Source organism: Sus scrofa, chromosome 15 (assembly GCF_000003025.6).
Source record: "Sus scrofa isolate TJ Tabasco breed Duroc chromosome 15, Sscrofa11.1, whole genome shotgun sequence".
NCBI classification, from domain to species: Eukaryota; Metazoa; Chordata; class Mammalia; order Artiodactyla; family Suidae; genus Sus; species Sus scrofa.
Window position 1 is genome coordinate 126337440 of NC_010457.5, and position 14282 is coordinate 126351721.

The 14282-nt window shown below is 39.8% G+C and overlaps 1 long non-coding RNA gene across 1 annotated transcript in view; it reads left to right on the top strand.

Annotated features, from left to right (window-relative positions):
* LOC102163217 overlaps positions 1-9057 on the top strand; it is a 59104-nt gene extending 50047 nt beyond the window's left edge. Inside the window, exon 4 of the long non-coding RNA XR_308256.3 lies at positions 8141-9057. This is a non-coding gene — a long non-coding RNA (uncharacterized LOC102163217). The remainder of the gene's footprint in view (positions 1-8140) is intronic.

Sequence of the window (14282 nt, forward strand, 5' to 3'; positions counted from 1 at the left end):
CATATTCAAAGTAAAACTCAAACACCTAATGCTATTTAAAAGTTATAGGACAGTACTAGGCAATCAGTGGTTATTAACAAGGGTTGTTTAGCGATATCTGGAGACATTATAGTTGTTATAACTGAGTGAGAGGTTTGCTGCTGGCATATAGTGGGTGGACGCCATGGATGCTTCAAAACATCCTGCAATGCCCAGGACAGTCCCCCACCACAAAAAATTATCGGGGCTCACATGTCGATAGTGACAAGGCTGAGAAACCTGTAATAAATTGAAAGAAAAAAAATTCATATGAGAAGGTAACTTTAGAAATAAAATTAGGGGCATAAATTAAAGGCTGCCATGCACTGGGTTTAAGATGTGTATATATGCGTGCTTTTAGCAAATTGATTTCTTCATGTACTCATGGCTGAATTAAATCAATTATATATAAAGCGACCTACTTCCTCCTATCACAAGAAACTATTTTCACTATAAAGGAGCTTAGAGCTGCACATAGAAGCCCAATGCCCACCCCCAAAGCCAAATATGCTAATATCTAGAGCAATTATCATACAAGCAGGTAGAACCCAAAGAGAAAAAACTAGGGTCCTTGATCCTTCCAAGTGGAGCCATCACTTGTGTCCTCTCCACCGATTGCTCCCAGTAGGTGGTCAAGTTCATTGCCTTTGACATCTTGCTTTGCTGACAGATGCTTTCAATACGAAGGCAATTCAAAAGCAAATGAATAGAGGCTGAGGAGTTCATGCAATAGACCTGCTGTGGGTTCATCACCCACGTCCAGTGCAATACTTCCTAAGAGGTACCCCTTGAATGGAAGACACAGGTCATTTTTTCCAGAGGACAGGCTCTTCCTTCAAGTTCAGACTGATCTGTTGAGGACAGTAGACAACAGAAAGTGGCTGGCAGAGTTGGGATATTGAGACCACACCCTGAATTTTGTGAAACATTTGATAGAAAAGAAGAGAGGCGTTCCTGCTGTGGCTCAGTGGTTAAGAAACCAACCAGTATCTATGAGGTTGATGGATCCCTGGTCCTGGTCAGTGGGTTAAGGATCTCTCATTGCCGTGAGCTGTGGTTTAGGTCACAGACTTGGCTCAGATCTGGCTGTTGCTGTGGCTGTGACTGTGGCCAGCAGCTGCAGCTCTGATTCAGCACCTAGCCTGGGAACTTCCCTATGCCATAGGTACAGCCCTTAAAATAAAAAAAAAAAAAAAAAAAAGAAAAAGAAAAAGAAAAAAGTGAGACTGGGTTAATCTATTTCTTATTTTTTATGCACAGCTGGCTTTGGGATCTGAGGTAGTCTTAAAGAAATAAGGCCTTTTAGTTTCGCTGCAGGGTGGGGTTTGGCATTTAGAGTGAAATATGCACATAACCTGTTAAACGAGGTAGGCTTTATTCCTTGCCCAGAAAAAGTTCCTAATGCACCCATGGAAGCCATATCTCCTGAAGGAACCAAACAGAAACCAAAACCAAACTGGCATATCTGCATTTGACGTTAAAAAACCTTACTGGTTAAGCTTACATGATGTACCTATCCTTTTATTTATTTATTTACTTAGTTAAGGTCGGCAGACCTCTCTCATAGTTTCCATTATTAAACTGTTCTCTCCTTTGACCTCAATCAAAAATAATTAGAATTGGCACTTACTGGCTACTGACTAGATATTGCTGTGAGCCGGTCATGCAGAACTATTTATCTAAGCCTCCCTTGTGACGTATATATTATGATCCAGTTTCCAAATGAGGAAACTGAGGCCCAGGGAGGTTAAATCATTTGTTAAAGGTCATTCAGCTCAGTTACGTGAAGAGCTGAAATTTCCATCCAGGCTGTCTGGTTAGATTAAACGCAAACACTACCCAGGAGCATATGAAATCAGGATTTAGAATTTTTCTAAGCCATAAGAATCTGTTTTGCCAGAGGGAATGCTGAGAAAACGGATGCCTTGTTTTTCCTGAGATTCCTTTGAGTTCTCTTTATTGTCCTTGAAAGAAGAAAGCGCTTAAAAGTTCACAAATTTGGAAACAGGCTTCCCCCGTTGATGAAGTAGCAGCAGAGAAGAAAATAGACTCTGGGGGAGGCAGAAGTGGTTTGATTTCTAGTGAAACCAACCAGCTGAGTGATGTTGGGCAAGTCGCTTATGGTCGCTGCATTTTGGGTTCCTCATTTGTAAAGTGAGTAATAACATATCCTCGAGTTGTTCTAAGGTTTGAGTGATACAATTCAGGTAATGTGCCTAAGGCAAAGCCTGGCACACACAGAGTGCTCAAGCAAGCAAACTGCAGATAAACGTTTCAGAATGGTGAGAATAAATTCTGGCTCTGCCACTGAGAAATAAGACAACCTTGGATCATTATTTCACTTTGGGGAACTTTATAAAGGACAGGTATCATATGGTATATAAATCAATAATCTAGGGTGGTCCTTATCACTTAACTAGGTGGCATGTTTCTGCTCGTAAATACAACACCACACAAAAGAAACAAAGCCCAGCAAGAGGAAACTAGGGATGGTATGTAAACCTAGTATGTCAATATTTTGATGTGTAGAAAAAGTTTTTTTTTTTTTAAATATCTTAGTGCCAAGAAACAAAACCACACAATGAAGATGGGTTTTTTGGGGGGAAAAAAGAGTTTTTACAGGATGACATAATTTTTTTCTTTTCTTTTTTTTTTTTTTTTTTTGCCTTTTTAGGCCCACACTCAAGACACATGGAGGTTCCCAGGCTAGGGGTTGAATTGGAGCTGTAGCTGCCGGGCTACACACCAGAGCCACAGCAATGCCAGATCTGAGCCGTGTCTGCGACCTACACCACAGCTCCCACAGCTCACAGCAACGCCGGATCCTTCACCCACTGAGCGAGGCCGGGGATTCAAACCCTCAACCTCATGGTTCCTAGTCGGATTCATTTCTGCTGTGCCACGACAGGAATCCCCATAATTTTTTCTTTACACCACAGTAGTTAAAGTGGTTTAACATTTCATCGATGATGGAATGAATAAAGAAGGCATTGTGTGAAAAACAAAAACTCAGGTAGTTGGTGTGTCACAGGGAACTTGAACCAGCGAGATTTTTTTGCCATCATAGGTGGTTTTGTTTGTTTGTTTGTTTTTTGAAAGCAATGGTTTTCTAATTTGGATTTGATTAGCTTTTCAGCTCTTTCCCATTGGAATCATGTCCTTTTAAAATTAGGTAGGATCGCCCTCTAGGGGTCAAACTGAAGAGAGACTAACTGCAAAACGGACTAAATGTCAGCAGATTAGATCATCATGTACCAGCGCTGGCAGCAGAAACTCCTAATTTGAGAAGAGAGGATTTTAAGCTTTGCGGAGAGTCAGGAACTTTAGTATAATACCAGTAATTGTAATTCAGCTTACCTCCCTTCTGAGCTTCCCCATTATACTAATTAAATAAAGCAGCAGATTTTAATGACAATCCCTTTCAAAAGCAGGAAGTTCAAAACAGTAAATTGGAGTTTCCTGGTGCCTTAGCAAGTTGGGGATCTGGCAGTTGTTACTGCTGTGGCTTGAGTCGCTGCTGTGGTGCCTGCTCCATCCGATCCCTAGCCCCAGGAACTTCCCTGTGTGTCAAAGTGCAGCCCCCCCACCAAAGTAAATAAAAGACGCAACAGTTAGCAACTGATAGTTGATTTCTTTTTACTTATTCCCATCACTGCCATGGAGTGATTGCTTTAACTTTATAGTCATAATTCGGTTAATTTGTCAGGACTGGATAGAAGGTATGAAAATGCCGGATACACTAAATTTTACTTGTGTCCTCTTACGTTGTCTGTTTATGAATGTGTTGGTGAAGTACATGGACTTAAAAGTGAGAGAGGCTGCAGTCATAGCAGTGGGTACCTGGATGTAGTATAGGAGAAATTCTTTTGAAGGTATATAATTATAGTGATAATTAATAAAACATATTTATGAATGCTTGAAGAGAGCTAAAGCTGGCATCCCAATTTAAGAGAAATATTTTTCTTTAACATTTACCTTGTTGTGAAAACGGCACTCCCCAAAGGTATTTGTATTGGCCCGCTTTGATCACTGAAGATCCAGGGCATTTGTTTCAATATTGGTATCTTTTCAGCACTGGAGAATCAGTTTTAGAACAATATAAGTTATATCTAATAGCAAGCTGATAATCAAATGTTGAAGTCATTTACTCTTTTAGTACATGTGACCCCTTAATAAATTAGTAGTAGAAAAATAATGGGACTTTGTAGACAGTGTCACTTAGTTCTGTGAGATTTTCCATCAGCATGTTTAGAACATGACATTCAAGAAAAAGAAAAAAATCGCCTTTCCTTTAAGGTGTTATATTTCTTTCTTTCTTTCTTTTTTTTTTTTTTTAGAAAGGCAACCCTTTCTCTTTTTTTTTTTTTTTTTTTTTGGCTTTTTTTGTCTTTTCAGTGCCGTACCCACAGCATATGGGGGTTCCCAGGCTAGGGGTCCAGTTGGAGCCACACTCATGCCAGATCCAAGCTGCGTCTGCGACTTACACCACAGCTCCTGGCAACGCGGGTTCATTAACCCACTGAGCAAGGCCTGGGATCAAACCCACAACCTCATGGTTCCTACTTGGATTGGTTTCCGCTACACCATGATGGGAATTCCTAAGGTGTTATATTTCTGAATGGTTTTTTGAAAGTGAGCTGAAAGCTGATTGGATCTGAGCTGGCAATTCTTTCAAGACCATCAGTTTTAGGGGTCAGGCATAAAATCAGTAAACAAGAGTTATAGCATCAATGAAATACAACTCTGAGAGCCTAAAGACAGGATGTGAAAATGACTTGAAAGATATAGCACTTAAAACTCAAGATACAGAAATATATAGCCTTGAGGGAAAAATGTCTTTGGTTAAATACAGAAATACTGGACCACTAACCTAAATTTAACAAGACACATGAAGGAGTATTTTTGTATGGAGGATCTGACCTGTGTATAGTTTTAGGGAATTAAATATTATTCCCACTTAAATAGCTGTTGACAAATATTATATTCTTTATAAGACCATGGAAATAAAAGAAAATATTACTCAAAAAGAACCTACAGTTGTCTCTGTTGATCTTAAAGACTGTCAGAAGGAGTGATTATTAACCTGAAATTTGCGTACATTAATTTTGGTAATGAAATAACTTAGCATTAGTTAAGCATTTGAAATTACAGAAGGTATAATGGGTTGAGTTTGAATGTGGTTGCTTTTAGAAAAGAAAGGGTAATAGTTATAGATTTAGTATTGAGTACTTGTAAAAGGACTGGGACATATGATAAAGTGAGCTTAAGAAGCAAATACACACACTTGCACACACACACACACACACACACACACACTACACTTCATATAACATCCTGAACATTATTTTTTCTTTAAGATTAACTCGACTAATTTAGGTGGTGTCTATGATATTCATTGGCTAACCAAACAATGATTTAAGGGAAAAATGCATGATGTCATAAGTGTGTACCCCCAAAACTTAAAAAATATCTTTTATTTTATTGCAGAGGTTTTACCCTTGGAAGAATTGTTAAGGTTCTGAGCTCAAAAACATCAGTTAAGTACATTCTTATGACTAAAGTAATACTCTGTTGCAATGGAGAGTAGTGTTTACATCAATCCAGGCAGTTTTATGTAGCAAAGACCTTTATTTCACAAGGCAGACTAGGGTCTGACCCTGAAGGCTGATAGAGTTTGAGTTCACTGCTTCTAGCATTGGACCCTGTAGTCAACTAAATGTGTTTTTCCCCTACATTTTCATTCTGCCCCCAGAATCTAAGGAATGAATGCTGACCCCTCAATGGTAGGTGAATCAATTCAGCACTGTGCTCAGAACAGCTCCTCAAATGCTACTGTGCAATTGCTGCTAGTCACTGTGTGGGTTGCGTGGTTGAAGCGTACACAAGTCTAGTGACATTTGCTTCTGGCCAGTAAGCAAGGATATATTTTATATATAGCTATATAAGTATATATACTTTTATTTTATTTCGGAAAAATGGAGAAATGAGCAAAGCATTTAACATTTCTCCTGAGTGCTGAAGAGCCTGTTGAGGTTTGCTTTGTGGTGGTGGGCTGGGGTGGGGGTTAGGAAGGAGCAGTTGAGGAGGGCTAAGGAATCAAGTAGTCTGGGAAACTGACTTTTGCATAGAAGTGGGGAGAAATGGCATAAATGTTTCCTAGAACACCAACTTTCTTTGCAGAGGCAAAGAAAAGCAGTCAAACAGGACAAAATTATAATAGTTTAGTCAACAAATACAATTAAGGACCTTTAGTTTCTCCTCAAGGGCTATAGATAATATTATGAGCCATATTCTTTGAGCTATTTTACAGATACTGACACTTCTCCGGGTGGAAGATGTTAACAGCATGATGACCAGACTTTTGCCATGACATAAGCTGCTCCATTCTTACACAATTTCAAGAACTGGCCTCAAGGAAATAGGAATAAACTGACCTGATAGTTGAAGATTAACTGTACCTCAAACAATCAAGACCACTGATCAGACTACTGTATGACCAATTTAAGATGATTGTCAAAACTACTTGTGCTGTTCTCCACATAGCCCCGAAACTCCCTTTTAGAAATTCTTGTCTCCTGATTGACAATGGGAAGGTGGTTCTTTGGGATGTGAGTCCATCTTCTCCCAAGGATTGCTGGCTTTTCAATAGAGCTATCTTTCCTTTTATCCAACACTTGTCTCTTAGTATTGGATTCTTGAATGATGAGCAGTGGAACCTGAGTTTGGAAACAATACTGATATAAAGAATTGTGAGGGTGTATGTAACAGAGAAGGTAAAAAAGGGAACAACTCTGGTCATATATGAGGAATAATATGCTTTTCTTTTTGAGTGGAAGAGGGCCCTCATAAAAATCCTCTGTAAATTTTACAACAGATGATCAGTTGATTCTGAATTGTCTTCAAATAAGTTTATTCCTGTTGGCAACATGAGATTCCTCAGTCCTACTGAGTATCAATATATAACCATTCAGCAAAAGAATAATAACGGATTAATGAGACTAACTCCCCACCCATTCAAATGTCTTTCCTCTTTCCATTTTCAGGAATCAGAGATTAACAATGTCTACAGGGCCCCTTTCATTCAAGCAAGATTTATCTAGAGAAAAACTTTTCAAAAGAAGACCTATGAATTTCTTTCTGTTACTTCTCTTTATTCCACCCCCCATGGTTGTACCTAGCTCTTTCTTGGGTAGAGTATGATGACAGAAAGCTAACTCTGTAGTAGAATGGATGTGTTCTTAGGTAAAAGAGAGGAAATTGGTCATTTATATGGTCAGAGATGCTCTGAGGAATCCTAGTATTTTCATCAGCTCACTCATATTTTCAGAGTTTCATTATTTATTAATAAAATGACTTCTGTAATGTGTTTAAAGAAGGTGGAGCAGTTCCTATTTTGGCTCAGTAGGTCAAGAACTAGTATCCATGAGGACGCAGGTTTGATCCCTGGCCTCGTTCAGTGGGTTAAGGATCCAGTGTTGCCACAAGCTGCAGCATAGGTTGCAGATGCAGCTCAGATCTGTCATTGCTGTGGCTGTGGCATAGGCCTGCAGCTGCAGCTCCGATTTGATCCCTAGCATAGGAACTTACATATGCCACAGGTACGGCCCTAGAAAGAAAAAGAAGAAAAAAGAAGAGGGTGGAAAATTTCTTAGGCATTCAGGGGTCGGAATATGTGTTGATGTTAGACAAGTTTTGGCAAATCAAGGATACAACAAATCTTTAAATTTTATGATAAATAATTCAGTAAACAAAAATTCATTGATTGTGGGTGATTTTAAGCACTGATAAGTGGACATTATGAATGATAGATACAAACAAATATGACACGGTGATTTTATGACTTTAGTATTTATCTGATGTTCTTAGAAGACAAATATGTGTATGTATGAATATATATATATATATATAAAATATTCTGCCTTTAGACCATTGTTGGGCGTGGAGTATAGCTTTAAAATATGCTCATAATTTTTGCAAAACATGTCAATTGCACAATGTATTATGATCTAAAATATTTGCTTTTTCAAATCTACAAAGGAATTAAAGGCTGAGTTGGACTTGAAGGCAGAGTTAGAATAGAGGGTTGAATAAAATAGAATAAATATTCTTTGTTTGCACATAGGTGTGACTCTTCTAAGGCCACCAGAGCATTTGTGAATTGAAGCCAAGGAATCCAGCAGACTTCAAACTTGGTTAAGTTCCTGACTTAAACAGCCAGAGGACCTAGGAATGGAAGAATCTGGCTTTTTATCATAATAATTCTACTGCACATTTGAAGCCTGAGCTACAGTTGTAATTTTAGTAAGTTTAAAATATAGTCTTTTTAGTTTTAATGAAGATTAGATATTAAACTGATGGCAGAAAATGAAGAACAATGCTTAAAAGCCCGAGTAATATCCTTTCTCCATATTCTTTCAAGAATGAATTTGTAAGAAACTGCCTAAAGTCACTGGCAATGGAAAAGAGGGGTGAATGTGGTGGCTAGCCCTGGGGCTCCACCTGGACATTTCTGTATCCTTTTTTTAAATTAATTTTGAATTGCCTCTGTTGTGTTTTTTTTTTTTTTTTTTAAACAGTCCATGGCTCTTTCAGGGTCTGCCCTTTGGCTATTGGACACTTTTGCCTCTGTATAGAATTATAATCTCTGAGGGCTGTACCAGAGGCTGACAGGTGCAGGAGTAGGAAAGCCCCAATGCCTTACCTCGAATGGGAACCACTCTGAGGTGTGACTCACCCCCAAGAAGCCTCAGGCAGCATCAGGCTGACGCTGCCCTCTCAAGGCTCTGCCAGGTTACGCCTGACTGGGCTTCCTCCTCTGTCCTGCCTGGCTTTCTCCTTTCTCTTACCAGTTTCCCCACTTTCTAAATAAATCCCCTGAACACAAATCCTCATCTCAACATTAGCTTCTGGAAACCAGACCCGAGCCTGTGAAGGAATGAAGGGAAGGAAATGAGCTGATTTACAAAGTCACATGATTTCTTTGATGAATGTATTTTGGACATTCACTAGCATTTTATTTTTATTTTTTTATTTTTTAGTCTTTTCTAGGGCCACTCCTGCGGCATATGGAGGTTCCCAGGCTAAGGTTCTAATTGGAGCTGTAGCCACTGGCCTATGCCAGAGCCACAACAATGCAGGATCCGAGCCACGTCTGTGACCTACACCACAGCTCACAGCAACGCTGGATCCTTAACCCACTGAACGAGGCCAGGACCAAACCCGCAACCTCATGATTCCTAGTTGGATTAACCACTGCGCCACGACGGGAACTCCATTCACTAGCATTTTATTTAGTCTTTGTATGACCAAAAGAGTGGAGATCATTTTGAAAGGAAAAAAATCACAATTCAGTGGCTTTGCTTCCCATCATCCATGGATGTCCTTCTTAATGCCTGCAATGTCACATCTTATTGTTACTCAATATGGTGGAGACCTTGAACTATTTTAGTGTCAAATAACAGACACATTGCTTAAAGTGACCAAAAAGATCGATGTCTGTATTTATATCTCTATCTATCTATCTATCTATCTATCTATCTATCTATCTATCTATCTATCTCTCTATCTATCTATCCATCCATCCACCCATGTATCTGAAAAGCCAAGCAGTGGTGTGTCACACACAGTGAAATCCAGGTACCAAACATTATCAATAAAGTCTCTTTCAGTTCCTGGCTCTACCTTTTCTTTGTGTCGTCTTCATTCTTAGGCAGGTTCTCTCTTGTAGTGACGAGGATGGTATCAGGACAGCTTAGCATCTTTTGGAGAAACAGCTCACCTTTCCCAGCAGTTCTGAGAAAGGTACTGGAGCCAATTCTCTTTGGAACATCTTATGTCACTGGTCCATTCCTGAATCAGTCATTGTGACCTGGAAAATGGAATGCTCCAATTAGCTAATGTGAATCATATGCTCACTTCTAGAGCCTGGGGTTTTGTGAGGCACGGGGTCAGCTCATCCGATCATGTGGCAGAGGAGTTGGGAAAAGGATATTTCCCTGAAAGAAGACTAGGGGTTGAACTAGAGTGGGGAGTTGGGTGTTGGCCAGGTTAAAATAATAGATGTCTCTTACAAGATTGCAGAATACGATGGGCTTTGGAGTCTGTTTTTTAAAAGAGGGAATGTTAAAATTGGCCTGAACTTATTTCACGGGATCAAATTCAATCCCTTGAATGAATGCTAAAAATTATAAAGGATTTTACAAAGATGAGGTAAGATTATAAGTTATCATCCTCACTCAGGTCTATTACTAAGGGATTAGGTTGGGAACTATTATAAAGAGCACATCGTACCCAATTTTCTTTCTCTTAATAGATACTCCTATATATTTGTGTTGGTCACACCCATGGCATATGGAAGTCCATAGGGACTGAACCCACACCACAGTAGTGAAAACATCAGACCCTTAACCTGCTGAACCACCAGGGAACTCCCAACTCCAATATACTTTTGAAGGGGTTTGGAGACTATTTCTTTGAGTCTTGCAAAAGGTCAGACTTTGACCATGTGCCGATGATCCAAGCTGGGAGTTTTTATAACTTTCTGGAAACTCGGGTTCATTACATAATTAGCGGTCTCTGCCAACCCAGCCAAGAAAGGACATATTTGGAGAGCATTCAGATTTTTGCCCAAAGTCGCTAAAGGGTTAATAGCAGAGCCAGTACCTTAGTTCTCACTTACTCTCTTTGATCAGAGTTTAAGTTGTCAGCAGAAAATCTACAAAGTAGACACTTTGCTGGGAGATAATAAGAGTAGACACAGTTACTCTGAGAATTGCTCATACCTAAGTCTACTTACATTTTAATGGCGGGTTTTCTCTATGTAAGGAGCATCACATTGTGAGAGGACATGAGGAATTTAATTATCAAGTTAAACAATAAACTCTTTAGATTACTTTAATTCCCAAGGGATTCAACAATTCTATTAGTTGAGGTATAAATAAGCAAATAAAACCTCAAAACAATTGGAAAACCCTTGCACAAAAGGCAAAAGATTAGAAAAGACTCGGTACCCTGGGGCCTAAGCAATATAATTAAAAGAAACATTAAGAAAGTAAGTTGTTTCGTACAGCAGAAGAAAGCACCAAGGCAGATTCCAAGTTAATAGGATTTGCGTAATTGTTACGTTTTCATGTATTTTTCTAAAATGCAGAAAACATACCAAATCATTACAAAATTTCTAATATTATAGTTGATTTACAATTTTGTGTCAATTTCTGCAGTAGAGCAAAGTGATCCAGTCATGCATATATATATAATATATATATATATTCCTTTTCTCATATCATCCCTCATCATGTTCTATCACAAGAAATTAGATATAGTTCCCCGTGCTTTGTACAGCAGGATCTCATTGCTTATCCATTCAGTTTAATGGTTTGCACCTACAAACCCCAAACTTCCAGTCCATCTCACTCCCTCCCCTTCCCCCTTGGCAACCACAAGTCTGTTCTCCATGTCTGTGAGTCTGTTTCTGTTCTGTAGATAGGTTCATTTGTGCCCTATTTTAGATTCTACATGTAAGTGATATCATATGGTACTTGTCATTCTCTTTCTGACTTAATTCACTTAGACACACAAGATCATTTATACTTATAGTATACAAAAAGCATTTTGAAAGGGTCAGTGCTATTGTTTACATCATATTTTTATGTCTCATCAATCTGTAGTGAAGGCAGAAAGGAGACACACACTCCCAGTGTTGCGAGTGACAAGGGACCATAATAACAGTTAACAGCTATCATTTATTAGGGCTTATACATGCTACACATTCTGCTAAATATGGTATGCACATTTATCTGCTTAGGGTCTCAGTGCAACTTTGTGGGTTGAATTGCATCAGCTCAAAAATTTGTATGTTGAAGTCCTCATCCCCAAGATCTCAGAATGTGACCTTATTTGGAAATAGGATTTCTGCAGAAGTAATTAGTTAATAGGAGGTCATGTTGGTTTAGGCGGCTCTTAATCTAATATGACTGGTATCCTTCTGAAAGGGGGAGTTTGGACATACACATGCACATAGGGAGAACAAGTGAAATGAAGGCAGAGGTCTATAAGCCAAGAAAGGCCAAAGATGATCAGCAATCCACCAGAAGCCAGGAGCAAGTACAGAATTGCTTCTCCTTCATAAAACCTAACCTGGCCAGCACCTTGATTTTGGACTTGTGAGAATCATGAGACAATAAATCTCTGTTGTTAAGCCACCTAGTTTGTGATACTTTGTTACAGCAGTCCTAGCAAATTCATCCTGTGCTGTGATGGTGCGCATCCGCATTTTATAGGTGAAGATTCTGAGACGGAGTATCAGAGAGATAAACTTGCCCAAACTCAAAGAACCTGTGAGAAGCAGGGCTGGGGCTGGATTCAGGTCCCTCCAACACTGTGTCTTCAAACTCCTCCAGTGTTTCCAAAAACTGATCTGAGGGTGACTTGCATAAGAATCCCTGGAGACGCTTGTTAAAATTGCAGGTTCAGGGTCTTGCTGCAGACCCACTGAACATGAAACTGGGGAAAAGGGGCAAGAAACTGAACTCTGAATGATCATCCTAAGTACTTACTTTCCTTCTGAAATTAGTGGCCTCACCCTCACAATGACCTCTTCAACCTGGTGTGATTCAAGTATAGATATCCAAGGGATATTAATTTGTTTATCGATTTGATACTGGGCAAGGTATTTTTTTTTTTTGTCTTTTTTTGTCTTTTCTAGGGCTGCACCCATGGCATAGGGAGGTTCCCAGGCTAGGGGTCTAATTGGAACTGTAGCTGCCGGCCACAGCCACAGCAATGTCAGATCCGAGCCATGTCTGCAACCTACACCACGCTCAGGGCAATGCCAGATCCTTAACGCACTGAGCAAGGCCAGGGATTGAACCCGCAATCTCATGGTTCCTGGTCGGACTTGTTATCCACTGCGCCACAACGGGAACTCCAAGTTAGTTTTTATCTGCACTAAAGATTCAACTCTTTTTAAAGAGTGAGGACAATACAGTATTTCCTATTTTACCTACTAGGTTCAAAGCAAACACCTTGAAAATGAAAGTTAAAAAATTATAAAGGGCTTCAGAAAGCTAATATTATGAGGTCTCTTTCTTTATTCAGGTCATTTGATTGAGGAACTAGAGAGGAAGATATTATTTCAATGCAAATCCTACTCATTTCCCCTGCAAGAGTAAATGCTAAATTATGAGTGATTATGCTCTGGAAAGGTTTGCTTCCTTTTTTACCACAACCTGCCTAACTGTATGGTGGGAGAATCCTCTTCTTTGTTGCACATGATCGTGTCCTATGCTCCTAAGCAAGTTTTACTCATGCTTCTAGGCTTCAGGGTGAAACTGGAAAAGCAGAGGGTCTTTTTCTTGATTATGTTATTGTTATTTACTCCCTCAGACATAGAAGCATTAATGATGATTTTGTGTGTGTGTGTGTGTGTGTGTGTGTGTCTTTTAAGGGCCTCACCAGCAGCACAGGGAGATTCCTAGGCTAGGAGTCTAATCAGAGCTGTAGCTGCCAGCCTATGCCACAGCTACAGCAATGCAGGATCCAAGCTGCCTCTGTGACCTACACCACAGCTCAGGGCAATGCTGGATCCTTAACCCACTGAGCAAAGCAAGGGATCAAACCCGCATCCTCATGGATACTGGTTGGATTCATTAACCATTGAGCCATGATGGAGGTGAGTTCACCTTCTTCTCTTTAAGAAAGAAGATTAAGGATGACCAATGCATTGCGTCATTACTTCTTAAAGTGGACTCTGCCTTTAAAAGTTTGCTTAAATTTTAATTTTTATACAATTTTAAATGTTATCTTCCATTTAGAGTTACACAATATTGGCTATATTTGCCGTGTCATACAATACATCCTTGAGCCTTCCTTGCACCCAGTAGTTTGTACCTTCCACTCCGCCGCCCTGTATCATCCCCCCACCCCCATGGGTAAACACTAGTTTGTTCTCTGTGTCTGTGGGACTCTGTCTTACTGTTGTAGGCATTGCTGACTGTGAGGTGCTGTTACATTATTATCCTTATCCTAGTTTATAGACTCTCAGGATCCTTCCTTATCCAGATTCATGGAAATATGCAGGGGAGCTGCACCAGTCACTTGTTGCAGCTTAACAAAACACCCCCAAAACTTAATGGCTTAAACACAATGATTTCTTGAGTTTCTGAGGGTTGACTGGGCGGGTCCTCCGCTGTTTTGACCACGCAACGGCCAGTCCATGCAACGGCATTCAGCTGGAGATCTTTGGGGCTCAGAGTCCAGGATGACCT